General features: G+C 46.5%; 1 long non-coding RNA gene across 1 annotated transcript; it reads left to right on the top strand.

The window, feature by feature from the left end:
• Window positions 1-784: 784 nt before the first annotated feature.
• On the top strand, window positions 785-26625 carry LOC139257722 (uncharacterized). Its single transcript, XR_011592317.1, has 3 exons — window positions 785-891; window positions 23772-24065; window positions 26308-26625. It is a non-coding gene; the product is annotated as an uncharacterized lncRNA (long non-coding RNA).
• Window positions 26626-27188: the final 563 nt, after the last annotated feature.

The raw sequence follows: 27188 nt of genomic DNA, 5'->3' as shown, positions 1-27188 counted from the left end.
TTTAAAACTGAGTTGAGAAGGAATTTCTTCTCCCAGAGGGTGGTGAATCTGTGGAATTCTCTGCCCAAGGAAGCAGTTGAGGCTAGCTCATTGAATGTATTCAAGTCACAGATAGATAGATTTTTAACCAATAAGGGAATTAAGGGTTACGGGGAGAGGGCGGGTAAGTGGAGCCGAGTCCACGGCCAGATCAGCCATGATCTTATTTAATGGCAGAGCAGGCTCGAGGGGCTAGATGGCCTACTCCTGTTCCTAATTCTTATGTTCTTAAATAATGCATTTATATTGCACCTTATCTCAAAGCACGTAATTAATTGCTTTGCAAACAGTGACATCCTAGAAACAGCAGTGAAATGAATGCCAAGTTAATTTGTTTTATTTTTCAGTTTTGCTTGAGAAGAATATTTTATAGAAATACATAGAGAAATTAAAACACGGAAACAGGTCAGTCCCAGGAAATTGGTCCATGTCAGCATTTATCCTCGACACGAGCAAATAGTCCTAATCACATTTCTCACCGTGTTTTCATATCCCTTCATTCCTTTTTCTTTCATCCATTTATCCAATCTAATCTTGAACATGGAAGTAGTTTCTGTCTTAATCACTGACCGCGGAAGTGATTTCCACAGCAGTACAACTTTGTGTAAAGAAGTTTCTCCTGACCTTTGTTGTAGATTACTTGCATTTAATCTTGTATCTATGACCCCTCCTTCTTGACTCCTCTACTCGAAGTAGCCTACTTCTGTTGACCCTGTCCCATCCTATCATAATATTTTAACAGCAAAGAGTGCTGAAATTGACAGTGCATCAGGAAGCCGCCTCCAACCTACCGACTTCCGCATTTCACTCTAGCGCGTTTGGCGGCGAGCAAAAAAAAAACCCTCGAAAGAGGTAGGTTATCAAGTTCAAGCTATTAAGAGGTCATTTACAGTTTCTTTAACATGTGTTTTCAATTTTCACTAACCAGTGAAAGCAAGGCAAGATCAAGCGGCAATCGAGGGGGCTGAAGAACTGACAGGCAAAAAAATCACATAGGTACTGAAACCCTTGCTTAAGTGAAAAGCTTTTGCTCGCAGCACTTGTTCTGCGAGTTTACTTTCAGTACTTTGCAGGTGATTTCTACAATTATGGAGGTCACTCACAATTTGGAGATGACTTTCATTACATTAGAGATCACTCTTGCTACGTTGGAGGTTTGTGCGTCTGATCTCCACTTTACATCTGTCATCTATCAGACCAGCATGAGTACTGCTTATGCTGTTTCACCTTCGACCTCAGATCAGGAGCGGCAGCGGCCTTCTCGTCACAGACCTGTCACTCCACAGGAGTGAGAGGATGAGCATAGAAGTGCAGCTCGCAGGAGGCGATACCCGCAACACAAGGTATATAGGCAGAGGCTCAGCTTCCGTGACATATCCGAACACCAATGCCTCAGAAGGCTCAGGGTATTGCATCAGGTTTTGGCAGACATTTGTATCCTGCTAGAACAAGACTTGCTGCCAACTGAACCCGATGGCCATGCTGTCAAAGTGACCACCACCCTCAACAACTTCGTGTCAGTCTCCTTCCAGGGATCTACAGGTGACATTTGCAGTATTTTGCAATTACCTGCCACAAATGCATTAGACAGGTGACCGATGCCATGTTTACTAAGGCAGGTAATTATGTATGTTTTGCCACCGCTGAAGGCAGTGTTACTGAGTGGCCACTCAGTTTTGCGGCTCTGGTTGGCTTCCCACAGTGCAGGGTGCCATTGACTGCACACGTGGCAATTAAAACATCCCCAGATCACCCATCAGGGCGTCCACTCCATCAATGTGCAGCTTGTCTGCAACCATAAAAAGATAATTATGCAGGGGGGTGCAAGATTCCCAGCATCGCCAGTCCATCCGGCCTGAGCTCTTCGCGCCTCTGAACAGAGTTACCGACTGGTTGCTTGGAGTCAAGGGCTCCATTTAAGACATGTCTGCTGACACCCATGAGGAACCCAAGCAATGTGGCAACAAGAGCAGGTCAGAGGCTGGGCATTCTGCGGCGAGTGTCTCACTTCCTGAATCCCTAAAACCTTTCCACCAACTCCAGGGCACAAGTCAGGAATACTCTCCACTTGCCTGCTGGATGAATGCAGCTCCAACAATACTCAAGAAGCTCAAGACCATCCATGACAAAGCTGCCCAATTGATTGGCACCCCATCCAGCACCTTAAACATTCACTCCCTTCACCAGCGGCTCACCGTGGCTGTAGTGTGTACCATCTACAAGATGCACAGTTCAAGATAGCAGCTCACCACCAACTTCTCAAGGGTAATTAGAGGTGGGTAACAAATGCTGGCCTTGCTAGTGATGCCCACATCCCAGAAACAATTTTTTTTAAATGACGAGATCTGTCATTGTGCAAGCAATCGGGATGTGCAGGCAATCCCGTAGCTGCCTCCATAGATCTGGAGGTGCCCTTCAATATGCATAAGCCAGAGTCTCCAGAATGATCGTGGTTTGCTGCACTCTGCACAACATAGCACAGCAGCGAGGACTGGAGCTGCAGGAGGAGCAGGGCATAGAGCACATTGCCTCTTCAGAGGAGGAATGGAACATCATGTTGCCATGGCATGAGAAGCGGTTCACATTGCTGCCTGGGATGGACTCATCATGGCAACGTTTAGTTAAGTTGCACCACTGCACCCATCTGGCAGCCACATGCTGAACCCACTTGCCACCACCCCGCCACCCTCCATCCCCTCCAGCACAAAGCAGTTGTGCAATTAACAAAGCATCCCTTTCACAGAAATGTATTGCTTAGATTTAAGTCTTGTCTTACCATTCATCAGAACTGAGAAGGCCAGTTGGCAGGCTGCAGGCAAAAATGGTCAAGACGGGAAAGTGGTGCAAAGATTTTATATGTAGCTGAAAACTTAAACATAAACTTATTAGTGTAACATGTCTAACACACTCATGTGCATACCCTTGTGCAACTACTCATCTTTCATCTTCCTTTCCTCTCCTGTCAGGCAGTCCCTCGGAGTCGAGGATGACTTGCTTCCACACTAAAATGAGTTCTCAGGTGACTGATGAGCCCAATGCGGGACCTACAGTCACTGTCACAAGTGGAGCAGACGCTGGTTGGAGGGACGGGTGGGTGGGGTGCTTGGGTTGTCGTGCGCACCATCTGCTGTTTGCGCTTGGCTTCCGCTTGCTCCCACCAAAGAGACTCGAGGTGTTTGGCATCTTCCCGGATGCTTCTCCTTCATTTTGAGCGGTCGTGGGCCAAGGATTCCCAGGTGTCGGTGGGGATGTTACACTTTTTCAAGGAGGCTTTGAGGGTGTCTTTGACATGTTTCCTCTGCCCACCTGGAGCTTTCTTGCCATGTTGGAGCACTGAGTAGAGCGCTTGTTTTGGGAGTCTAGTATCGGGCATGCGGACAATGTTGTGGCCCATCCATTGGAGCTGATCGAGCCTGGTCAATGCTTTGATGCTGGGGATGTTGGCCTGAGCGAGAACACTGACATTGGTGTGCCTATCCGGCTAATGGATTTGCATTGGTGGTACTTCTCCAGTGCTTTGAGGTGGCTGCTGTACATAGTCCATGTCTCTGAAGCATATAGGAGGGTGGATATCACTACTGCTCTGTAGACCATGAGCTTGGTGCCAGGTTTGAGGTCCTGGTCTTCATCAGGCGACCAAAGGCTGCACTGGCACACTGAGGCAGTGTTGGACTTCATCATCGATGTCTGCCCTTGTTGACAGTAGGCTCCCGAGGTATGCAAAATGATCCACGTTTTCCAAGGCCTCATCATGGATCTTGATAGTCGAGGGGCAGTACTGTGTGGCGGGGGCAGGTTGGTAGAAGACTTTTGTCTTACGGATGTTTAGTGTAGGGCCCATACTCTCGTAAGCTTTGGTGAAGGTGTTGACGATGGTTTGGAGTTTGACCTCCGAGTGTGCACAAACGCAAGCCTCATCTGCATACTGTAATTCAATGACAGAGAATGGGGTGACTTTGGATCTGGACTGGAGGCGACGAAGGTTGAACAGTTTCCTGTTTGTTCTGCAGATTAGCTCCACTCCAGAGGGTGAGGTGGAGCATTGCAGCAAGGAAGATTGAGAAGCCCTGCTTGACCCCGGTCCGCACGTGTATTGGGTCTGTGGTGGATCCATTGGTCAGGATCACGGCTTGCATGTCATCGAGAAGCAGATGTAGGATCGTGATGAATTTTTGAGGGCAGTCGAATTTGAGGACACTCCATAATTCCTCTCGGTTGACAGTGTCAAAGGCCTATGTGAGGTCAAAGAAAGCCATGTACAAAGACTGTTGCTGCTCCCTGCATTTTTCTTGAATTTGACGCGCGGTGAAGATCATGTCCATTGTGTCCTTTAGTGGGCGGAATCCGCATTGCGATTCTGGGAGAAGCTCTTCAGCCACTGGGAGAAGGCGACTGAAGAGAATTCTTGCGATGACTTTCCCTGTGGCAGACAGCAGGGAAACTCTTCTGTAATTACCACATTCGCAATTATCGCCTTTCTTGAAGACGGTCATGATTACAGTGTCTCTGAGATCTCCTGGCATGCTCTCCTCCTTCCAAATAAGAGAAATGAGATCATGTATTCACGCCAATAGTGCTTCTCCACCATGTTTTAGAGCTTCGGCGGGGATTCCAACTGCTCCTGAGGCCTTGTTGTTCTTCAGTTGTTGGATGATCTTTTCAACCTCCTGCTGGGCTGGGGTTGTGCTGAGGTGGTGGTGGGTAGCATGCTGCGGGATGGAGTCGAGGACACTCACGTCAAAGACAGAATCTTGGTTAAGGAGATCTTCGAAGTGCTCCTTCCAACGGGCAATGACTGCTTCTCTGTCCTTGATGAGTACCTCTCCATTCTTGGCCCTCAGTTGGGTAGGACCTTGGGTGTTTGGGTCGTAGGTGGCCCTGACTGCGCTAAAGAATCCACGCATGTCGTGGTTGTCAGCTAGTTGCTGGATCTCCTGCGCTTTTTCCACCCATCACCTGTTCTTTAGGTCGCAAGTTTTATGTTGGACCTCGACCTTCAGACATCTGTAGAGCTGCTTTCTTGCTCTCGAGCTGTGTTGCTGTTTCCAATTCAAGAATGCCTTGCTCTTGTGGCTTATCAGCTCCTGGATCTCCTGGTCATTCTCATCGAACCAGTCTTGAAGTTTCTTGGTGGAGTGACCAAGCATCTTTTCACAGGTGCTAATTATGGAGGTCTTGAGGGCAGACCAGACACTGTGGACACTCTGTGTCTCCGATTCACTGGAAGTCATCAGGTTGATTATGACACAATGGCTGAATAGGGCTTTCTTAGCAGGGTCTTTGAGAGCTCCAGCGTTAAATTTCCTGCGGCATCGTTTCTGTTGACGCCGCTGTTTTGGGGTTACGTTGATGGGAATGACAGAGCAGATTAGGCGGTGGTCAGTCCAGCAGTCGTCAGCTCCTGTCATGGCACAGATGATGCGGTGTCCTTGCGGTCCCTCACTCAGATGATGGCGTAGTCAAGCAGTTGCCCGTGCTTGGAGTGAGGGTGTTGCCATGAGGCCTTGTACTTGTCTCTCTGACAGAACAAGGTATTGTTATGATAATACCATGTTCTGAGCACTTCATCAGGAGGAGGGTGTCATGTATTCAACTGCCGTTATAACTCATGTATAAACTGACCAAAGTTATACACCGTGAGAACACTGACCACCAGGTGGTGAACTTGTGGGAGACACTCCTAACCTGGACTTTCAGGTATAAAAGGGGAAGCTCCACCCACCTTCTTCACCTCATTCATGGCTAAAAAAGGTTACTGGTCACAGAGTGACCTTCTCTCAAGTATGGGCCTCGTGTGCATTTATACTGTATAGTAAGGACATATTATTGGCAACGAGAAACTGGGATTTAAACCACGCGAGCATGGCCACTAGCAGCACAGCCGAGAGGTACTGTGTTGGTGATGATTGGGACGATTTTATTGAGAGACTACAGCAAGGTTTCATCACTAAGGAATGGCTGGAACAGGATTCGGCCGACAAATGCAGGGCTTATATCCTGACGGTTTGTGGATCCAGGATGTACTCCCTGATGAAGGATCTTCTAGCACCAGAGAAGCCGGCGGACAAGACTTTTGAAGAGCTCAGTAAGTTGATCGGGGAACACTTAAAATCAGTGAGCAGCATGCACCTGGCAAGACACCGATTTTAAACGCACTGGCAGCGAGAAGCGCAAAACATTCCAGACTTCGTGGCAGATCTCCGGTGACTGGCGAGCCTATGTAAGTTCCCAGATGCATGTAGAGCAGAGATGCTGCGAGACTTTTTTATTCAGGGCATCGGGCATGCTGGAGTTTTCAGGAAACTGATTGAGACCAAAGACTTGACCTTGGAAATGGCGGCTCTGATAGCCCAGACATTCATCTCAGGGGAGGAAGAGACCAGAATGATGTTTGACAAAAATCTTGGTTTAAATGCAGCAAATGGACAGGGAGTCATCATTGTTAACGTGGCACACAGTTCTTCAGGCAGACAGGGGCAATTGGACATGCCCCAGCATGTAGTCGAAACCAAAGGGGGAATTCAACAGAGACAATGGCTAGCTGAACGGCGATTCATGCCATCGCAAGGGACAATGCGGCCAGTAATGGGGCCATCAACACCTGTCAATGGTGCGCTTAAGGATAGTTATAGAGACAGTCAGAGACGATCGACTGGTAATGGACCTTTTGTTTACAACAACGGCTCATGTTGGAGGTGTGGAGGCAAATACACAGCCAGAGCTTGCAGGTATCAGCAATATACCTGCAGAAAATGCAACGTCAGCGGTCACTTGGCGCGTATGTGCAGGAAGCCTGCAGCCAGGTTGATCTACGAGGAGGACGGGCCTGATGTAAGCCTTACGAGGCCAAATGGACACTGGGGGAAATCGCTGGAAGCTGAAGTTCAGCGAGTTGATGTGGAGCACATATACAATTCATACACCAGGACGCCACCGATAATGAAGAAAGTGCTCCTCAATGGCATCCCAGTATTAATGGAGCTAAACACGGGGGCCAGCCAGTCCCTGATGAGTATCAAACACTTCGACAAGTTGTGGGCGTCCAAGGCCAGGAGGCCAAAATTATTGCCAATTGATGCACAGCTACGGACATATACAAAGGAGATCATTCCGGTGCTAGGCAGCGCCACGGTAGTCATGACCCACAAAGATTCGGAGAACAGGTTGCCACTCTGGATTGTCCCGGGGAATGGTCCCGCACTACTGGGGAGGAGTTGGCTTGCTGTCATGAACTGGAAATGGGGCGATGTCAATGCAATTTCTTCTGTGGAGCGAATATCATGGTCACAGGTCCTGGACAAATTTGACTCACTATTTCAACCTGGCATTGGCACTTTCATGGGGACCAAGGTAGTGATTCACATAAACCCGGACGCCAGGCCAGTACACCACAAGGCCAGAGCGGTGCCGTACGTGATGCAGGAAAAGATAGAAGGCGAATTGGACCGCCTGCTGAGGGAAAGCATCATCTCGCCAGTCGAATTCAGTGACTGGGCAAGCCCGATTGTGCCGGTGCTCAAGGCAGATGGGTCGGTCAGGATATGTGGTGATTACAAGGCCACCATCAATCGGGTGTCACTCCAAGACCAGTACCCGCTACCAAAAGCGGAGGACCTCTTTGCGACACTATCCGGTGGCAAACTTTCATCAAAATTGGACCTGACCTCAGCTTACATGACCCAGGAGCTGGCGAGTGAGTCGAAGAAGCTGACCACCATCACGACACACAAGGGGTTGTTTGAGTACAACAGATGTCCGTTCGGGATTCGCTCTGCCACCGCGATCTTTCAACGAAATCTGGAAAGCCTCCTCAAGACGATCACAAGGACGGTGGTTTTTCAAGACAACATCCTCATCATGGGTTGCGATACTGAAGAACACCTCCACTACCTGGAGGAGATGCTACGCAGACTGGACCAGATAGGTCTGCGACTGAAAAAGGAGAAGTGCGTCTTCCTAGCTCCAGAGGTAGAATTCCTGAGGATGAAGGTAGCAGCAGACGGGATCAGACCTACTGCGTCCAAAACGGAAGCGATCCAGAGAGCACCCAGACCCCGTAACACGACGGAGCTGCGTTCGTTCCTGGGGCTCCTGAACTATTTTGGTAACTTTCTTCCCAAATTGAGCATGCTGTTAGAGCCGCTACACGTGCTCCTACGCAAAGGTCGCGAATGGGTCTGGGGGGACAGCCAAGAAAGGGCTTTTGATAGAGCATGCAATTTATTATGCTCCAACAATCTGTTAACGCTATATGACCCATGTAAGAAACTTGTTTTAACGTGCGATGCGTCGTCCTATGGAGTCGGGTGTGTGTTGCTGCATGTTAATGCCAAGGGTCAGTTACAGCCGGTAGCTTATGCCTCCAGAAGTCTGTCCCAGGCAGAAAGGGGCTACGGGATGATAGAGAAGGAAGCACTTGCATGTGTATATGCAGTAAAATAAAATGCACCAGTACCTGTTTGGCAGGAAATGTGAGCTGGAGACAGATCACAAACCCCTAACGTCCCTTTTGGCCGACAACAAGGCTATAAATCCAAATGCGTCAGCCCGCATACAGAGGTGGGCACTCACGTTAGCCGCCTATGACTATACAATTCGGCACAGACCGGGCACTGAAAACTGCGCCGATGCACTCAGCAGGCTCCCACTAGCCACCACCGAGGGGGCAACCGAGCATGGTGCTGAGATGGTCATGGCTGTTGAAGCTTTCGAAAGCAAAGGCTCAGCCGTGACAGCCTGTCAGATCAAAGTCTGGGCAAATAGAGACCCGCTACTGTCTTTAGTCAAGAAATGTGTCCTGACTGGGAGCTGGGCAGCCACATACGGGGCATGCCCTGAGGAATTTAAACCATTTCACAGGCGCAAGGATGAACTCTCGATTCAGGCCGATTGCCTACTATGGGGAAACCGAGTAGTCATGCCCCAGATGGGCAGAGAGGTGTTCATCAGAGAACTCCACAATGAGCACCCAGGCATTGTCATGATGAAGGCAATTGCCAGGTCACACGTTTGGTGGCCAGGGATAGATGCAGATCTGGAACTTTGTGTTCGCAGGTGCAACATGTGTGCCCAGCTGGGCAATGCACTAAGGGAAGCCCCCCTTAGCGCCTGGTCCTGGCCCGCCAAGCCATGGTCACGCATCCATGTGGACTACGCAGGTCCTTTCATGGGAAAAATGTGTTTGGTTGTAGTTGACGCCTACTCCAAATGGATCGAGTGTGACATTCTTAATTCAAGCACATCCTCTCCCATGGTAGAAAGTCTACGGGCAATGTTCGCCGCCCATGGTCTACCGGACATCTTGGTCAGCGACAATGGCCCGTGCTTTACGAGCATTGAATTCCAGGACTTCATGGCAGGAAATGGTATCAACCATGTCAGAACGGCACCGTTCAAGCCGGTCTCAAACGGCCAGGCGGAAGGAGCAGTGCAGATAATCAAACAGGGGATGCTCAGAATCCAAGGGGGTTCCCTACAAAGCCGCCTATTACACCTCCTGTTGGCCAATAGATCCCGACCACACTCACTCACAGGGGTTCCACCCGCAGAGCTGCTAATGAAAAGGATGCTCAAAACCAGGTTATCCCTTATACATCCCACCATGAAAGAAATTGTTGAGAGCAGGCGCCGGTCACAATGTGACTACCATGACGGGAATGCGAGGGCGCGATGTATTGATGTCAATGACCCTGTCTTTGTCCTCAACTACGCTGCAGGGCCCAAATGGCTCGCAGGCACTATGATTGCCAAAGAGGGGAATAGGATTCTGGTAGTTAAACTTACCAATGGACAAATCTGCCGCAAACACATGGATCAAACAAAAAGGAGGTTCAGCAACCCCATGGAAGAAGCAGATGAAGAACACGATGTAGAGTTCACTCCACCACAGGTGAACGAACACCAGAACCAAGTGGAGGAGAGCCCAGTCACTGTGGGCAGTCCGGACAGGCCTGAGGCACCGCAAACAGCAGACACTCAGGCCAGCACCCAACAACCGGAGCCCCAACTCAGGCGCTCTACAAGGGAGCGTAAACCACCAGAGAGAACCTGTGATCCCAATAAGACTTTGGGGGGGGAGGTGATGTCATGTATTCAACTGTCATTGTAACCCATGTATAAACTGACCTAAGTTGTACACCGTGAGAACACTGACCACTAGGTGGTGAACTTGTGGGAGACTCTCCAAACCTGGACTTTCAGGTATAAAAGGGGAAGCTGCACCCACCTTCTTCACTTCAGTGCTGGCTAATAAAGGTTACTGGTCACAGAGTGACCTTCTCTCAAGTATGGGCCTCGTGTGCATTTATACTGTATAGTAAGGACATATTAGAGGGTACCGTTAGAGTTGGTGTTCCCTACCCCCTCTCTGCCAATCACACCTTCGCAGAGTTCTGCGTCCTTCCTAACTCCACCGTTAAAGTCGCCGAAGGGGATCAGCTTGTCACCCGTTGAGGCTCGGGTCAGGGATTGCTTGAGGCTGGAGTAGAATTCCTCTTTAGTCTTGTCTGTAGCTTCCAGTGTTGGGCATACGCACTGATGACTGTAGTGTACTGGTTTCAGGCTAGGGTGAGCCAAAGCTTCATGAGGCATTCGTTTTACCCACAAGGGAAGTCTCTGAGATGCCCAACTTGCTCATTTTATTATGCCGAAGCCTATCCCATGGAAGCAGCGTTCTTCTTCTGGGTTGCCTTTCCAGAAGAAAGTGTAACCACCACCTTGTTCCTTTAGCTGGCCTTCTCCTGCCCATCGAGTCTTGCTTAGGGCGACGATGTCTATGTTGAATCCTCTGAGTTTCCGGGCAACGATAGCAGTATGACGTTCCGGTCTGTCGCTGTTGGGGTTGTCCATGAGGATCCTGACGTTCCAGGTCCTGAACGTCATTTTTAAAGTTTGGAAGATGCCTGTGCGTGACTTCTTTTAACGTGGGGTGGCCGTTGCACACCAGCTACCACACGGGCTTGGAGGAGCAAGGTCTTGGACAAATTGGGAGGGGATCCAAGACGATTGGAAACTAGGCTCCACTGCATGGGCCTAGTATACACACACACACACACACACACACACATACTCCTACTGTCCTCCTTCCTCCCTCCCACAGGTCCTCTCTTCCTGGGTTTCATAGGACGCAGAGTAGGCCTCCTGATCTTGCTGTGTAGGCCTGTGCTGTTTATTCCCTGGGCTACGATCCCGCTGCTAGACCATGCTGCGCTGCTCCTGGGCTCGACCTCTTTGCTGGGTCCTGACCTCGCTCCTCTCCGCTTCTGGGTCGTGACCTCGCTCCTGTCTGCTCTTGGGTCGCACCTCACTCCGCTTCCCTCCTGGGTCCCGACCTCGTTGCTGGGTCCTGACATCGCTCCTCTCCGCTCCTGGGTCCTGACCTCGTTATTGGGTCGCGACCTCGCTCCTCTCCGCTCCTGGGTCGTGACCTCGCTCCTCGCTGCTCCTGGGTCGCGACCTCGCTCCTGTCTGCTCCTGGGTCGTGACCTCACTCCTCTCCACTCCTGGGTCGCGACCTCGCTCTGCTCCGCTCTCGGATCGTGACAATGCTCTTCTCCGCTGCTGGGTCGCGACCTCGCTCCTCTCTGCTCCTGGGTCGCGACTTCGCTCCTCTCCGCTCCTGGGTCCCGACCTAACTCCTCTCCGCTCTTGGGTCCCAACTCCGCTCCGCTCTGCTCCTGGGTCCTGACCTCGCTGCACAATACACAGCCAATCAGCTACCTGATTTCCGGTGACATGACACTTCAATTTTGTCCCCCTCTTGGGTCAGCTCATGCTGCTTCCTGCGGTGGCGAGCTCCTTTTAAGCCCCGCTGCTGGTGGTGTCTCCTCTTAGGTTGGGTTGGAGCCACACCCTTCCTTTCCTACTACTTCGATGTCATGCAACCCTTTTGGCTTCAGCAGAGGTAGAGCCAGGCTGCTCACATTCCTGCTCTGACAGCTCAGATGCACTTAGACGGCATCCTGTGGGTTTTGGAGCCCATGAGGGGCCCGCCAAAGACTGCTCCCCTGCACCTGTACAGGGGCTGACCTGTGCATCGGGACACAAGGCAACATGGGGGGCATTAACTGAGGGGGGAGGCAACAGGTGAGAAGTTGGTGCACTTTGAGCAGAGTCCCCAGTTGTATGTTCCTTTTCCCCATTTTCCTTCTCACGGCCCACCCGCACGTCCCTGAGCCAGAGAGCACTTTGCTGCACATCAGTGGGGCGCTGAACAGCCATGACTAGGTTTTAATCTATCCTAATTAAAGTGGCATTCAGCTTGTGTAAGCTGCTGGTGAGAGCAAGCATACACTCATGTGAATGCCGGGTTTGATGCTCCATGCAGGACGCCACTCTTTCCATGGACGAACACATCATAGCTAACAATATCTGGCACTCATGCTTGAAACGGATTCCTCTATTCTCTCTGCAAACGTAGATGATGCAGCTTGAAATCCTACCAGAGCCTCACATATTTTTTTGCTGTTGCTCCAGAATCATCCTGTTTGTTGACCGCCCCGAAGTTCAGTATCTGCATCCAGCTGAGCAGAGCATGGTGCGTCCTGCAGCCTCCAATGAGGACTCTCCACTGCTGTCCCTGTTTCCACCATCTGGTCTTGTTCACATGTGATGTGTGAGAGATCAAGCAACAACACAACTATCTGTCTTGCTGCTCTCACTGGCGTGTATGTATCTGCACTGATGCATGGTGCGCTGAACCTTGTGATGGAGCACCCGCAGATTTAATCACTTCCTCTGAGGGTTTGCCGTCTCCCCGTCCGGCACCATCTCCTGTGGGACACTTGATGGGCCTCTGGGAGATTAAAGACATAAATTAGAAAGCAAAACTTGCATTTATATGGCGCCTTGCACAACCAACAGACATCCCAAAGCGTGTTACAGCCAAGGAAGATCTGTTTGAAGTGTAGTTAATGTTGTAATGTTGGAAATGTGGCAGCCAATTTGTGCACAGCAAGCTCCCACAAGCAGCAATGTGATAATGACCACTTAATCTGTTTTTTAGTAATATTGATTGAGGGATAAATATTGGCCCAGACACAGGAGAAAACTTCCCAGCTCTTCTTTGAAATAGAGCCATGGGATCTTTTACATCCAGCTGACAGTGCAGAGGGGACCTCGGTTTAATGTTTCATTCAAAAGACGGCATCTCGAACAGTGCAGCACTCCCTCTGTACTGTACTGCAGTACCCGTCTAGATTTTTGTGTTCAAGTCCCTGGAGTGGGACTTGAGCCCACAACCTTCTGACTCAAAGCCAAGGGTGCTACCAACTAAGTCACAGCTGACACTGTCAGAACTGTCATGGTAAGAATGTTTTCAGTTATCAGTATACATAAGAACATAAAAACATAAGAATTAGGAACAGGAGTAGGCCATCTAGCCCCTCGAGCCTGCTCCGCCATTCAACAAGATCATGGCTGATCTGGCCGTGGACTCAGCTACACTTACCCACCCGCTCCCCATAACCCTTAATTACCTTATTGGTTAAAAAATCTATCTATCTGTGTGTACATTTAATGAGCTAGCCTCAACTGCTTCCTTGGGCAGAGAATTCCACAGATTCACAACCCTCTGGGAGAAGAAATTCCTTCTCAACTCGGTTTAAAATTGACTTCCCTGTATTTTGGGGTTGTGCCCCCTAGTTCTAGTCTCCCCGACCAGTGGAAACAACCTCTCTGCCTCTATCTTGTCTATCCCTTTCATTATTTTAAATGTTTCTGTAAGATCACCCCTCATCCTTCTGAACTCCAACGAGTAAAGACCCAGTCTACTCAATCTATCATCATAAGGTAACCCCCTCATCTCTGGAATCAGCCGAATGAATCGTCTCTGTACCCCCTCCAAAGCTAGTATATCCTTCCTTAAGTAAGGTGACCAAAACTGCACACAGTACTCCAGGTGCGGCCTCACCAATACCCTGTACAGTTGCAGCAGGACCTCCCTGCTTTTGTACTCCATCCCTCTCGCAATGAAGGCCAACATTCCATTCGCCTTCCTGATTAACTGCTGCACCTGCAAACTAACTTTTTGGGATTCATGCACAAGGACCCCCAGGTCCCTCTGCACCACAACATGTTGTAATTTCTCCCCATTCAAATAATATTCCCTTTTACTGTTTTTTTTTTCCAAGGTGGATGACCTCACATTTTCCGACATTGTATTCCATCTGCCAAACCTTAGCCCATTCGCTTAACCTCACCAATTCTCTTTGCAGCCTCTCTGTGTCCTCTACACAACCCGCTTTCCCACTAATCTTTGTGTCATCTGCAAATTTTGTTACACTACACTCTGTCCCCTCTTCCAGGTCATCTCTGTATATTGTAAACAGTTGTGGACCCAGCACCGATCTGTGTGGCACACCACTAACCACCGATTGCCAACCTGAAAAGGACCCATTTATCCCAACTCTCTGCTTTCTGTTAGTTCGCCAATTCTCTCTCCATGCTAATACATTTCCTCTGACTCCACGTACCTTTATCTTCTGCAGTAACCTTTTGTGTGGCATCTTATCGAATGCCTTTTGGAAATCCAAATACACCACATCCATCGGTACACCTCTATCCACCATGCTTGTTATATCCTCAAAGAATTCCAGTAAATTAGTTAAACATGATTACCCTTCATGAATCCATGTTGCGTCTGCTTGATTGCACTATTCCTATCTAGATGTCCCGCTATTTCTTCCTTAATGATAGCTTCAAGCATTTTCCCCACTACAGATGTTAAACTAACCGGCCTATAGTTACCTGCCTTTTGTCTGCCCCCTTTTTTAAACAGAGACGTTACATTAGTTGCTTTCCAATCCGATGGTACCTCCCCAGAGTCTAGAGAATTTTGGTAGATTATAACGAATGCATCTGCTATAACTTCCGCCATCTCTTTTAATACCCTGGGATGCATTTCATCAGGACCAGGGGACTTGCCTATCTTGAGTCCCATTAGCCTGTCCAGCACTACCTCCCTAATGATAGTGATTGTCTCAAGGTCCTCTCTTCCCACATTCCCGTGACCAGCAATTTTTGGCATGGTTTTTGTGTCGTCCACTGTGAAGACCGAAGCAAAATAATTGTTTAAGGTCTCAGCCATTTCCACATTTCCCATTATTAAATCCCCCTTCTCATCTTCTAAGGGACCAACATTTACTTTAGTCACTCTTTTCCGTTTTATATATCGGCAAAAACTTTTACTATCTGTTTTTCTGTTTTGTACAAGTTTACTTTCATAATCTATCTTTCCTTTCTTTTTTGCTTTCTTAGTCATTCTTTGCTGTCATTTAAAATGTTCACAATCTTCTAGTTTCCCACTAACCTTGGCCACCTTATACGCATTAGTTTTTAATTTGATACTCTCCTTTATTTCCTTGGTTATCCACAGCTGGTTATCCCTTCTCTTACCACCCTTCTTTTTCACTGGAATATATTTTTGTTGAGCATTATGAAAGAGCTCCTTAAAAGTCCTCCACTGTTCCTCAATTGTGCTACCATTTAGTCTGTGTTCCCAGTCTACTTTAGCCAACTCTGCCCTCATCCCACTGTAGTCCCCTTTTGTTTAAGCATAGTACGCTCGTTTGAGACACTACTTCCTCACCCTCAATCTGTATTACAAATTCAACCATACTGTGATTACTCATTCCGAGAGGATCTTTTACTAGGAGATCATTTATTATTCCTGTCTCATTACACAGGACCAGATCTAAGATAGCTTGCTCCCTTGTAGGTTCTGTAACATACTGTTCTAAGAAACAATCCCGTATGCATTCTATGAATTCCTCCTCAAGGCTACCCCGTGCGATTTGATTTGACCAATCGATATGTAGGTTAAAATCCCCCATGATTACTGTCGTTCCTTTTTCACATCATCATATTTCACTGGCTGCTGACATCAAGTCAAAATGGACAACAGTTATATCCCATGCTGCTGTGTGATATTTAATTCTATTACTGGGTAGCTGGGAGGTCTCCATCTCCGACTGCCAGGCAAGCTGACACTCGGCTTATCTCCAGAGCATCCTCCTCTGCAGCTGTCAGCGTGATATGACTGGAGGGTCACCTCCTGGTTCTCTGCTTCGCCCCAGTGTTCTGTGCTCTCTTCTCCTGCAAGCAGGGAAACATGAGAACTTTGAGTTAGAGTCATGGAATGAGTGGAATGGATGGTTGGACTACATCTGTTGAGGGTAAGATGAAGGTGCGTGTTAGTGGTGCATGGTCAGATAGGGATGTGAGGAAGCACATAGTCAGAGAGGGATGGGTGCACCTACAAGGTACACTGATGTGAGGAGTGACGTGCAGAAGTAGGCTTTGGAAGGCAGAGTGAGGGGGTTGGGGTGATATGCACATCAGGATGTAGTTGAATGTGGCATTGTACCCACCTTTCCTGCCCTCATTAGGCCATTGAAGCGCTTCCTGCAGTGTATTCAGGAGTGTGACAACATACTCCTTCTGCTGACCTCTTCTGCGATTTCCAGTCACACGTGCTTGGTCATTGAGGATGGCTTCTTCTTCCCGTCAGCAGGGAATAATATCTCCCTGTGGGCCCTTACACCTCGTGGCATCAGGTCTAGGGACGCATCAGTGAAGTGAGGTGCAGCCTTCGTACGTCGAGACGCCATTCTATACTATTTGCTGTGTTTCTTGCACCTCCACAATCCTGCAACTATCATCTTTGCAATGTTCTTTTAAATGCCTCAGCTGAAATAGACCCATGCACGTCATCATCATCCCCGCTCGCGCTAATTGGTCGTGAAACCCGGAGGTCAGATGCAAATGCAGTGGCTGAGTTAAAAAACCACTGACCGATGTGCTGCAGCCAATTCCAGGTTTCCCGCGTGCTACTGGACCCGCTCCCAGTGCATCGGCAGGTAAATGTTCCGGCCAAAATCTCTCTGAATAATTTTTTTGTTATTCCTACTCATCTCTCTAATTTGACAGCAGATTTCCTCTTCCATTTCCCTCCCAGAATTTGACGATTGGTAATACATGTTTTTTATTGCAACAGGCCCTTTTTTGACTTTGACCTCCAACCATTTTGACTATCTGTACCCTTTTCTTGTCTGCATCAACCCTCTCTATGCATGCATTAATTCCCTCTTTTACAATATTGTCATTCTATCTCCTTTCTTATCTTTTCTATCCTTCCTAAATGTATTCTGATATTTTCCATTCTTATCCAGTTTGCAGCCAGGTTTCTATTAATGCTATCAAGTCTAGACCTCCTGCAAAATAACTACCTCCAGTTCCCCCAGTTTATTTCCCACACTCCACGCATTGCAATATATTTATTTTAACTTATTTTCTTTTTTTTAAACATGACTCTTTTTTCCCATAAGATTTTTATCTAAGCCATCTTTATGTCAGTCTTTCCTCTGTTTATAATTAGTCGTTTTCATTTTATTCTTCTACTTCATATGCCTTTTTCTGGTTGGTTTAATTTTTCAGTCCCCCCCTCACCCCTTCCTAGTTCAAATATCTTGTAACTTTAATATTTAACCATTTTGACTGATATAACCTATCCTTGTGGAATAGTTTCCTTCTGACCCAGAACTGGTGCCAATGCCCAACAAAGTGACCCCATACCTTTAGCCATGGATTGATTTCCCTAATCTTCCTGTCATTTCCTGACCAGGACAACAAGAGAACTGCTTACTCTACTTTGAATAGTGCGATGGGATACTTAACATGCAGCTGAATGAGCAGACAGGCCTCAATTTAACATCTCATTCAAAGGGCAGCACCTCCAACAATATTCCCTCAGTACTGCACAAGAGTGCTAGTTCAAATTATTGGCCCTGAAATCCTGGTTTCTTCTTCCCACGGGCGTTTGACTCAATTCTAGAGAAAAGATGCGCATTTACCTTTTCCTGCTGCGCCCACTAGAGATCCCGGTCCTGAGGCCTCCTCTCCCTGCGCATCGGAGCACGTGCACGTCTGGACGGATGTAAAGCTGGAGCTGCAGTCACATGACTCTGGACAGCCAATCCAGGTAAAGTATTTTCTCATTCATAATAATGGGAACTCTGTACATAGGAGTTCTCATTATTATGATTGAGTAACACCCCCCCAACACCAAAACACCAATAAAAATTGGAAAAAAACACATATTTAACATTAATTTAAATTAAAGTTAATAAATGTCTTAGAAAATATATATATTTTTCTGATTTTTTAAAACGTTTTTTAATTATGGTTTAAAATAAACTTACCTCAGTGGGCAGGGTTTTTAACCTTAACATATGTTTCTTAAATTTTATTTTTATATGTTTTTGTGTGTTTTAAAACTCTTACACTGGTAAAAGTAGGATATGCGCCTGCTTTTATCAGGCGCAAGAGTTTTAAGGACATTCGCAGGGCATGAGATGGGCAAATACCGCAATCTTTCCCATGCAAATGTCCTGGCTGCCGAGATGCATGCGATCTGTCAAGCCAGAACTTGACAGATTGGAAAAGCCGGGTTTTGGCACATGCGCATTGCATGTTGAAAACCGGCCTTTGCGATGCCTTCCTGGTTCCGTATACATTCCATACGGACCCGGGGAGGCTGAGAACTCTAATGCATGGTGTGGGATTTGAAACCACAACTTTCTGACCCAGAGGTTAGGTCATTGTCAACTGTGCTAGGCTAACACACAGCTTAAATAAGGTTTTCTTGCTTCATTAAATATATGGGAAAATTTCAAAAATTTATACTTCTGGCATTGAGGGTCTTGTGGCAAATATACATATTGCAAATTTGGATACAGAGCTCAACCTGTCCTGCAAAGTTTTCTGTGTATTACTTTGAATCTGCCCTTTAATTCCCCAATGATGCCATCTATAAATCTTTAATTGTAATTAGTTTTATCTTGGGACCATAAAGAAAATACACAAAACTAGGTGGGATTGTGAGTTGTGAGGAGGATGCAAAGACGCTGCAAGGTGATTTAGATAGGTTGAGTGAGTGGGCAAACACATGGCAGATGCAGTATAATGTGGATAAATGTGAAGTTATCCATTTTGGTAGGAAAAACATAAGGACAACATATTACTTAAATGGTGATGACTTGGGAAGTGTCGATGTATAGAGGGATCTGGGTGTCCTTGTACAGTCATTGAAAGCAAACATGCAGGTGCAGCAAGCAGTTAGGAAGGCAAATGGTATGTTGGCCTTCATTGCAAGAGGATTTGAGTACAGGAGAAAGGATGTCTTACTACAATTATACAGGGCCTTGGTGAGACCACACCTGGAGTATTGTGTGCAGTTTTGGTCTCCTTACTTAGGAAAGGATATAATTGCCATAGAGGGAGTGCAGCAAAGGTTCACCAGACTGATTCCGGGGATGTCAGGACTGACATATGAGGAGAGATTGGGTCAACTAGGCCTGTATTCACTAGAGTTTAGAAGAATGAGAGGGGATCTCATTGAAATATATAAAATTCTGACTGGGTTGGATAGACTGGATGTGGGGAGGATATTTCCCCTAGCTGGGAAGTCTATAACAAGGGGTCACAATCTCAGGATACGGGGTAGGAAATTTTGGACCAAGATGAGGAGAAATTTTTTTCACTCAGAGGGTGGTGAACCTGTGGAATTTTCTACCACAGAAGGCTGTGGAGGCCAAGTCACTGAATATATTTAAGAGAGAGATAGATAGATTTCTAGAAATAAAAGGTATCAAGAGGTATCGGGAAAAAGCGAGAATATAGTGTTGAGATAGAGGATCAGCCATGATCATATTGGATGGCGGTGCAGACTCGAAGGGCCAAATGGCCTACTACTGCTCCTATTTTCTATGTTTCTATATGGGCCCTGAAATTGGTGGCCTTACCGCCCACTGCCGTCGACTGTCGCCGAGTTTTGCCGCTGGTCTCCCCTCTGTGCCAGTTTCCACTCGGGCTGCAGCCGTTGAGAGGGAAGTACCACCGGGAATCGCCCGCTGACGGCTTCTGGCGGCCAAGTAGCGCAAGTATGTTCCCGCCCGCCAAGCTGCCAGTTTGGTGCGGGCAGGAGTCACCAGCAGCAGGGGGAAGGACCACTGCATGGAGACAGGTCTAACCCCAACGGTGAGTATGAAGACTTGCAAAAAAAAGTTAGTGAACATCTTTTAGTTATTTTTTTTACAGCGTCTTACCTTTATGGGCTCCCCTGAAGGTTTTCCGGTGGGTTTTTTTGGTGATGATTTTCATTTTCCGGTCTTCCACCCTCCCTGGGCCCAACTCCATCCTCGGCAGCACTTGGGCAGCAATTGCATTTGCTGCCGAGATTGAGAGCTCCTACCCGCTGCCGCCCAGATTGACGGCGTAAGCCGTTATTTGACCGCCGGCCGGTACTGCCACCTCTTTTAGAGGAATCTTCCTGGCAAAGTACAACCTGGTCTCTCAGCAGCCATCGGCGGCCCTTTGGGCAGCACTTGGGCGGGCCTTGGCCTTTATCAATTTCGGGCCCATGTAAACAGTACAAAGTTCTTCTGGATGGGATTACTTTATGTAAATACTCTGCAGGCAGATCTCTTTCTTGCCTTTTTCCTCCCCTCTCCAGTTATTTTCCAAGAAGAATCTTATACAACAATATTGATTATTTTGTCTGTACTCTTGCTTGTAGTTGCACATTATTATGAGAGCACCTTTCTCTTCTTGAGAAAATATCTTATTGGAAATAAAATGGATGGTGGAGTCTTTTTCTAGGAAAGATTGTCCATATTAACTTAACTGGAGGTACCTATAAAATTCTTCATTCGGGAGCTTGTGGTTTTCACATATAAGTATTCAAAGATTTTTGGTCTGATTATGAACAAAATCAGCAATTATCCTACCTCCTGCAAGTTCGAATACCAAATGTTGTGCTGGCCAAAGTAAAATTTGGCATCTTATGAAAGGCAGTTAAAAGTCAATCCCTTTAATTGAGTAAGTGTTTACACATTCCAAACGAGCGGGTTTTATAAGATGCCAAGAGGTTACTGTTCTGGCAAGGACTGTAAAAGCAGAGTATGTTTTCCCATGAATACGTGTGTGTTTTTGGAATGGTTAGTTCAAGCACAGGAGATTTATTGCTGTATTGTTAAGTAATATAATCTACATGGTTACTTCTTCAATTTCTTTGCTGAAGTATATTCCACTGTTGAGCTTTGAGCTGTGCTTTGGCATGTGCAGTTGGATAAACTATTTGTTCTGCTATAAAAGCATCTCGATAGAAACTTGTGGTGCAGCTTTCTAAACAGAAAATAAAAGACAGTGTGTTACATGGAAATAAACAACTAAGAATGATTATAATACAGCAAATGAATGTAAAATTTGATCAGGTTATAATTCTAATCTGAACCCCAAAATAAATAATAACCTTGAAATTATTCGAGGACATCAATCATTTGTATAATAAATTGATGCATGAGTTATTCGTAGTCCAGTTTTTGACTCACATTTTGATTGATATCAGCAATTCTGGTTAAAAAAATGGTGAGTATGCTCCTTATTGCTGATCCATGGTGGCACCACACTGATTGTGATGCAATAAATTCAAATGCTTTTGAGTGAAAATGGTTGATTGTTAGGAATACTATACATGAGATCTAATTTTCAGTTATAATACATTTGAGGAAAGCTCGCACAGTTCAGACAGTTGTCTGTACTTTAATAACAGCTGAATACATTTCCAATCAGGGTTTTTTTTAATATATTTTTCACTAATTAGATCTTTCTCATTGAAGCTTTAGATTAAAATCCATGTCCATTATTAGCATAATTTCATTTTACTATCACCATTATCACTAGATAGTTATGTATCACAGCTTCATGTTAGCCATAGTTACAATAGGTGTGGCTTGCAGGCAGTGCATGCCTAACTAAAAATCAATCCATTCTTGTTTCAACAAGGTATACCATTTCTGTATACATTACATATGTACAACAATATTTTCCTATCCCTTTTTTTCCTGATCATGGGTGGGAGATGAATACATCTTGTCAAATCTTCATGAATTGATTTCAGGAGTTTGAAGCACTTGACATTAAACAGGAACTATATAAGCACTCCTAATACTTCCATTGTATGCATGATTTATTTTTTACAATAGCAAGCTCTTGAATCAACAAAACAAACTGTCAATTATGTCAAAACATTAAAAGCCCCTTATTGCTAAATGATTATATGTTGTTATTTCAAAAGCTGTACTGTGGAGTATCATTTATAATTTAAAATTCTTGTGCGCCCTATATGCCTAATACTCCACACATTTCCAACAATTAAAAAAATATAGGCTTGATCATCATTATTTATTTAAAGACTAAAGTATAGTATAGTATTAGGCAGTCCCTCGAAACGAGGATGACTTGATTCCACACCAAAAAGGGATGCGTTCACAGGTGTTTCAATGATGGAACTGACATTCTAGGTCCAGAACTACATATTGAAGGATGGAAGATGCCTATGCGTGGATCCTTTTAACATGGGTTGGCTGTTGCACACCAGCCACCACACGGGCTTGATAGAGCTAGGTCTTGATCCAGTGGCAAGGGTTAACCAAGACGACTGGAGACCAAGCTCTGCTGCACAGACCTAGTGCGCTATCGCAGTGTGGGGGCCCGTGCTGCCCCTGTGCCCTCGCCTCTCCTGGGCCCCGATAACGATGCTCAGTAACAGGACATCAATTAATCTCCTCTTATGTTGGAGACATCAAATATCGACACACTGTTATTTGAAATATCAAAATATTAAACTCCAGCCTAGTTGAAGGGTTATTATCATCAGCAGAAACAAACGTCAACTAATAGAAGGAACACGATTCAGTAGGGATGTGAATAACAGCAGCAATAACAGCAGAATCCAACCCTTGCAGTCACTTGTGAACTCGCTGGTGTCTCAGCAGGTTGGGTGTGTCATGTATGTATGCTTGGATTTACTAGCCACCAGGCGGCGCCACTGTCAGAGGGCATTGGGCTGTGCGCACATGAGTGCGGCCCAGGTATAAAAGGCCAGCCATCTTGTAATGTAATCACGTTGGGCCCTAATAAAGTAGATCCAGGTTTGTGCCTGTTCGGAGTTTACAATATTCAGCCTATTGAGTTATTGCATACACAACAGGGTGACTGAATGCATCCCTTCCCACACTCTGAGCAGGTGAACAGTCTCTCCCCAGTGTGAACTCGCTGGTGCTTTAGAAGTGTGGATGACCAAGTGAATCCCTTCCCACACATGGAGCAGGTGAATGGTCTTTCCCCAGTGTGAAGTTGCTGGTGAGTCAACAGGTTGGGTGACTGAGTGAATCCCTTCCACACTGAGAGCAGGTAAACGGTCTCTCCCCCGTGTGAACTCGCTGGTGTGTCAGCAGGTGCGATGACTGAGTGAATCCCTTTCCACACTCAGAGCAGGTGAACAGCTTCTCCCCAGTGTGAACTCGCTGGTGTGTCAGCAGGTTGTATGACTTAGTGAATCCCTTTCCACACATGGAGCAAGCGAACGGCCTCTTCCTGGTGTGACTGCATCGATGAATTTCCGGGGAATTGAATCCCTTCCAACAGACCCCACATATCCACGGTTTCTCCATGGTGGGGGTGTCCTTGTGCCTCTCCAGGCTGGATGATCAGTTGAAGCTTTGACCACACAGAACATCTGTATGGTTTCTCCCCGAGGTGAATAATGCAATGTTTTTTCAGGCTGTATAACTGGTTAAAGCTCTTTCCGCAGGCAATCCACTGGAACATTCTCACTCGGGTGTGTGTGTCTTGGTGCTTTTCCAGTCACACTTATTTTTGAAATCTTTTCCCAGACAAAACAGACAAACATTTCTCCTTCCACATTCAAAGACCGATGATATTCAGATCCTGAGGAATCGAGTGACTCCGTCAGATCTTGACTGAAGAGAGCCAACTTCAACTCCCAGAAAGAGTCGTGCAGGAACCGAGATCAAGTCTGTCGACAGAATGTTTGGCCCACCACAGCTTGAGGCCCAGGAGATTTTAACTCCTGGGTTTTGTCTGCATAGATCCTGATGGTCTCTTGGCCGTACCCAACTGGAAACATCGTCATTGGGGACCCAAACAAACAGTTCCCCTGCACTCAGGTAGGTGGTTGTGAGGAGGGTCAGAAGGGCATTGTGGGCGGGAGAGGGAAGCCTAGAGCAGGGGAGGCCCAAGGATTCCTTGTGGGGCTCAGAGGAGCACTCCTGGGCTTCTGGCCCCAGCTCCTCTTGCAATCAGGTTGGCCTTTGGGGAAGACATGATGACTTTCCTACGCAAGCCTTTGACTAAAATTGGAGTCGGCCCTGATGATGTCATATTTAAAGAAGGAGCCCGCTGCCTTCTAGCGGGTGTCCCTCTCACCTGCTCAAAGGAACAGTTTATGATCATAACCCGTGGGGAGACAGTGGGGCAGGTAGAAACATAGGAACAGGAGTAGGCCATTGAGCCCCTCGAGCCTGTTCTGCCACTCAATGAAAACATTGCTGATCTGTGACCTAAGTCCATATACCCACCTTTGACCCATATCCCTTAATACCTTTGGTTGACAAAAATCTATTGATCTCAGATTTAAAATGAACAATTGATCTAGCATCATTTGCCATTTGCAGAAGAGAGTTCAAACTTCTACCACCCTTTGTGTGTAGAAATGTTTCCTAATTTCACTCCTGAAAGGGCTGGTTCTAATTTTTAGATTATGTGCCCTAGTCCTAGAATTCTGAACAATCGGAAATAGTTTCTCTCTATCTACCCTATCTGTTCCCTTTAATATCTTGAAAATTTTAATCAGGTCACCCCTTAACCTTCTAACTTCTAGGGAATACAAACCTATTTTATGTAATCTCTCCTCGTAATTTAACCCTTGGAGTCTGGATATCATTCTGGTAAACCTACGCTGCGCTCCCCCCAAGGCCAATTAATAGCCTTCCTAAGGTGGGATGCCCAGAACTGCTCACAGTATTCCAGGTGTGGTTTAACCAGGGCTGTGTATAGCTATAGAATAACCTATACCCCCTTATATTTTAGTCCTCTAACTATAAAGGCCAGCATTCCATTAGCCTTTTTGATTATTTTCTGTACCTGTTCATGACATTTTAATGATCTATGTACCTGGACCCACATGTCTCTTTGCACCTCCACTGTTTTTAGCTTTTCACCATTTAGAAAGGACCCTGTTCTATCCTTTTTACCTCACATTTACCTACATTGAAATTCATTTGCCACAGTTTTGCCCATTCACTTAATCTATCAATACCCCTTTGTAATTTTATGTTTTCATACACATTGCTTACAATGCTGCCTATCTTTGCGTCATCGGCAAATTTGGATATATGGCTTTCTATGCCATCATCTAAGTTGTTAGTAAATACTGTTGAATAGTTGAGGTCCCAACACAGATCCCTGTGGGACACCACTGGTCACATCATGCCAATTTGAGTACCTGCCCATTATCCCTACTGCCTGTTTCCTGCTACTCATCCAATTTCCTAACTATGTCAGTAATGTGCCTTCAATTCCATGGGCTTCTACCTTAGTTATCAATCTCTTTTATGGGACTTTATCAAATGCCTTCTGGAAGTCCATATAATTAACATCCATAGGGCTAGACTTTCGACATCCATCCGCCATTTACCGTCCACTTACCATCCATTTTACCGCCGAGAAGCTCTTTACCGCCCATGTGTGTGTTCAAATGGAAACTACCGTCCATTTACCGCCCATTTATCGGCGGCGGTAAATTCGGCATTCGATTACTGCTGGGGATGAGCGAAACCGTCCACCCATTTTTTTTCTCAAATCTGATGTCATCACTCATGTACCACCCAGAAGACTGTTTATAATGGAAACTACTGCCCAAATACCGCCGAAATTATCGCCAAGCGCTACTTTCGGCATTTTGCCCATATACCACCCAAATTACCGCCCGCCCCAAAAAAACGCTCAAAAAAAGTTGCACTCACCTGACCTTAACCCGGCGGTATGGATGCCATGTTGTAAATCAGATGAAGTTGAAGAAAAGGCTGCTTAAAGTTGATGGAAATGTTGTGTTCATACTCTTATTTATTTGTTACAGCTCACAGGATGGATATTAGGACCATGCAGGAGCTATTCACAGTTGTGGTAGTCATGCTGGTTCATGCTGGTTTGGGAACACCATTTTTTTGGGTTGTTGTATAAAGCACATGGTTTAAGTTACTTTTCCCCTGGCTCAGTTTGTCAGTTATTTACGTGTATACAACAGGAAGCATTGAAGTAATTCGTGAGTGATTTTAAGGGTGTTTTAAAATCTTGAAAATTATCTGAGCATATTGTGGTCAATTTTGAGTAAATTTGTGGTTGTTTAAGGAGGGGACAGAAATTGCCAGATGGGAATGCCGGTCCACCTCAGGAGAGAGGGGAGGCAGAAGAGGAGGAGGAGGAAGAAGAGGAGGATGAGGATCTCGGGGAGGACAATCAGCCTGGCCACCACCCCACCCCCCCCCACCGCTACACCACAGGAGAACCCTCATGGTAGTTACGCAACTGCAAGACTGTTGCGTCAACAGCTCATAAATCAACGCTTTGCTTGAAGTTACGTTGGTGACAGTTACGTTACGTTATGTTTCATCCTTGCCTGGCCATTGTTTGCAACCCATGCATTGATGGTTAACCTTCTGTTTGTAAAAGACACTGCATAAGAATTGTAAGTGTAATAAAAATCTTTTATAATTTAACAATTGAAAAAGCCTTTTTTAGAAATTTATACTTACATATAATTTTTAAATGGGGAAAAACAATTAACAGATACAAACATTGAAAACATTTAAACAGAATAGAAACAACACCCCCCCCCCCAACAGTCAACAATTTTTTAATATCAATTGAAATAACGATAACAACAACATCCCCCCACCCCATCACCCCTCCCCCCAAACCAGGCAAAATTTCTACCTGTGGCCACCATTCCCTCTGCCTCCACCCATCCCCCCTGACATTAACACCCCCTTTCTCCCTAACATTGCCCCTGCCCCATGTCCTACCCACATTAACTCCAAGCCGTCTTGCAGTAGGGCACCTCGAGTGCTGCTGCTGTGGGGAGGGCAGTTGACAGTGGCAGAGTCACTTCTTGCGATCCCGGAGAAGAATCGGTATCCGAAGACCCGTCTCCAGAGTCAGAAGCAACTGCTTCCTCCTGACTTTCAGCTGTCGTCATAGGGGTACGACACCTTGGGGTGCAGTGCCATATA

The sequence above is a fragment of the Pristiophorus japonicus genome, chromosome 3 (assembly GCF_044704955.1).
Source record: "Pristiophorus japonicus isolate sPriJap1 chromosome 3, sPriJap1.hap1, whole genome shotgun sequence".
Taxonomy (NCBI): Eukaryota; Metazoa; Chordata; class Chondrichthyes; family Pristiophoridae; genus Pristiophorus; species Pristiophorus japonicus.
The sequence above is the reverse complement of the archived record's forward strand: the minus strand, read 5'-3'. Positions and strand labels throughout refer to the sequence as shown.